The sequence below is a fragment of the Lutra lutra genome, chromosome 3, assembly GCF_902655055.1.
Source record: "Lutra lutra chromosome 3, mLutLut1.2, whole genome shotgun sequence".
NCBI lineage: Eukaryota > Metazoa > Chordata > Mammalia > Carnivora > Mustelidae > Lutra > Lutra lutra.
This window is the reverse complement of record NC_062280.1, coordinates 158,682,347-158,685,303: the sequence shown is the minus strand read 5'-3', so window position 1 is coordinate 158,685,303 and position 2,957 is coordinate 158,682,347. Positions and strand designations below refer to the sequence as shown.

The 2,957-nt window shown below is 42.1% G+C and overlaps 1 pseudogene; it reads left to right on the top strand.

The window, feature by feature from the left end:
• The first annotated feature begins 449 nt into the window (after nucleotides 1-449).
• Nucleotides 450-2,121, top strand: LOC125095642 (nuclear transcription factor Y subunit alpha-like; annotated as a pseudogene).
• Nucleotides 2,122-2,957: the final 836 nt, after the last annotated feature.

Here is a 2,957-nt window from a genome sequence, read left to right as displayed (position 1 = left end):
TAAATAAAGGGGCCCACTTTTCATTTTTTACTGAGCACTGCAAATTATGCCGCTAGTCTTGCATGCATCCCCTTAAAGTTGAAAATCCGCTCTGCTCTTTTCTTCCACTTCACAGAGACGCATTTCAGGGAGATTCCATTGCCAGTGAAACTTTCTTTAGAGTAGATTGCTATCACTCTTTCTCATCTCTTCTGGGTGGACAATTTCTGAGGGATATTCTAAATTGTCTAGAGATGTGACATCATCTGATTGTTATTGTTGCCTAAGGATTCCCCCTTACTGTTTTTTCAAGGATTTTATTGCTATATATTAAGTTAGAGGACCCAGGGCAACATAGATTTGTGAGGAAATGATGGACATAATGTTCTTAGGATTATTGTGGGGCACTCATTGGAAGAGATCAAGGAAGAATTTGGTGAAATGGTCTGGGTTTAGGAGACTGGCTTAGGATGGACATCGTCAGTCTTTATGATTCACAGGAAGCCATGGCTGTGGATGTCAGCTGTAAGGATGAGTGCACCAGGCCAGATACCTGGGATATGCTGATGTCAAGGGTCACAATGAGAAGCCCACACTAGACAAATAGAACAAGAGAGGGGTGGACTGTTCCTCCACTTTTTGCAAGACATTTACCCTGTTTCCCATACATTCCCCACATTTTTGGTCAAGATCTTTTTTTACATTAAAGATCATGTTCAAGTATCACTCTTTTGGTACTTTATTCTCTGGTATTCAGATGGGGTTATTACTCTTCTAATATCCCTAGAAGTTTCTTTCTACTTCTCTTTTATCACATAGTTTGTCTTTTCATTGGAGTTTCCTGTGCTTTCCCACCTTTCCTACTGTGTTATAGATTTTTTTTTTGAAAAATCTTTGCCTAAATATCTTCATATCTTTATCAATCCAATGTGCATATAAGTATGCCTATGAGTATGTGTGGAATGAAGAATAAATTGCCAGATTTGAGCTGAGTCTAGCCAGCTATGCAGAGCAGCTGGTGGCCCTGGACCAGAGCCTGTGAGTGCCTCCTGGCATTCCAGTCCAAGGCCTGCAGAGGCCATTACCATTCAGGGATGTCATCACTGGAGCAGGCACACTAAAGGTCTGGATCCTTTCAGAATGTTAGTGCCATGTGGAGATGCATGTCTTTCTTCCTCACACTTAGGTCCAAGTAGTTTCCAGGTACAAGTGTTCTTGCCTGCCACAAATTCCCCTGCACTCTCCAGTGTACTTCCCTGTCTTCTAGGACCTCCAGAGTGAAGCTCCTCGTGAATGGGATTCTAACTTGGTTGGACCATGGAGCAGAATGCAGCAGATAGCAATAACAAAGCAGATTGTTAGACAGATTCAATAGCAGGTCCAGGAGCATCCATTAGTGGTACAAGTCAGCATTAATCACTGGCCTGTTAATCACATCAACTGGCCAACCTAACATGGTCCAAACAATCCCTTGCGGACAAGTCACATCATCACACAAGAACCTGTATCTGGGACAAAGAATCTGTAGCAGATTTTGTTGGATCTGTAGAGATAAATCCAGCTCTGGGATAGGAACAGAGGACAAACGTTGCAGGTGCAGGGCCAACAGGACCCCACTCAGCGATCATCATTCAGCAGCCACAGGCAGCTTGCAATGTCAGCCAGACACAAACATGGCTGCAGATCTCTGTCCAGGAGCAGCATGTAGCACAGACTGTTGAAGGGCAGACCATCTTCTATCAGCCAGTTGATGCAGATGGCTTCACTCTCTAGCAAGGCATGACCACCGTCTCAGCAGCCAGATTGACAGAGGCATGGACTGTTCAGACAGAGGCCAATACCAACAAACCAGCAGTGAGCAAGGGCCTTCCATCATAATTCTACCAGGGGCAGACTACATGATCAGTTCAGGAGGGACGGTAATTAATGATGGTGCCTGGAGGTGGCTCTGTGCCTGCTATCCAAGAAATTCCTCTACCTGGGACAGAGATGCTTGAAAAAGAGCGTCTTTATGTGAATGGCAAACTGCCCATCATCTTTGTAAGAGGAGGCAAGCCCAGGATAATCTAGAGGGAGAAAGGACATTCCAAAGGGAAAAGGAAGTTCCTGCATGAGACATGCCATAGCACAGAAGTGTGGTGAAAACAGGCAGGGTGATTATTCTCTCCAAAGAAAAAGGATTGTCCACCATTTGCAGGAGCCACACCAAATACTTTTTTAAAAAAGCAATGGTACAGATCATCCAAGTGTTCTCACCCCAGGGATACTCAAAACCACATTCTTCCCTTTAGAACAGAGAAGAGACCATTTAGTTTTTAGTTAATGGTCGCAGTATTATAATTGCAGCAACGTCTGGCAAATTGAAATGGCAAACTTTTGTCTCACTCCTTCAGTCCAGACCTATTGCAGACTTTGGATAACATTGACATTTCACAGATTAGGATGAATCAAGGGACCCATGCCAACTCAGCAGTACCACATGAGGACTTAAGCTGACAGGGAAAGTAGGCCACCCAATTCAATAGGAAAGAATCTTCTCAACCTAAACTGTAATCAGGGAAGTCATAGCCCACTCATTCCCACAGGAATTTGGTTAAACAGCATCTGTCCTTCTGGTTGGGCAGCTCATTTTGACTAATGGAACAGACATGTTATATTCATGGATGGCTTCCAGATACAGAAATTCAATATTGTTACTTGGAAACAATAAATTCTCTGAGATTATAAATACTTACATACATTACCTACATACATACATTACACATTACATATATACATGCATACATACTTACATATGTATATTGTTTAACAAAGATTCTCAAAGACTGCTCTGAGAAACAGTAGTTCAGAGTATGTTAAGAATTGTTAATGTCTGGCAGAAGGGGTAGTATATATATTATGGTAGTATATATATTATGGTAGTATATATATTATGGTAGTATATATATTATGGTAGTATATATATTACGGTAGTATAT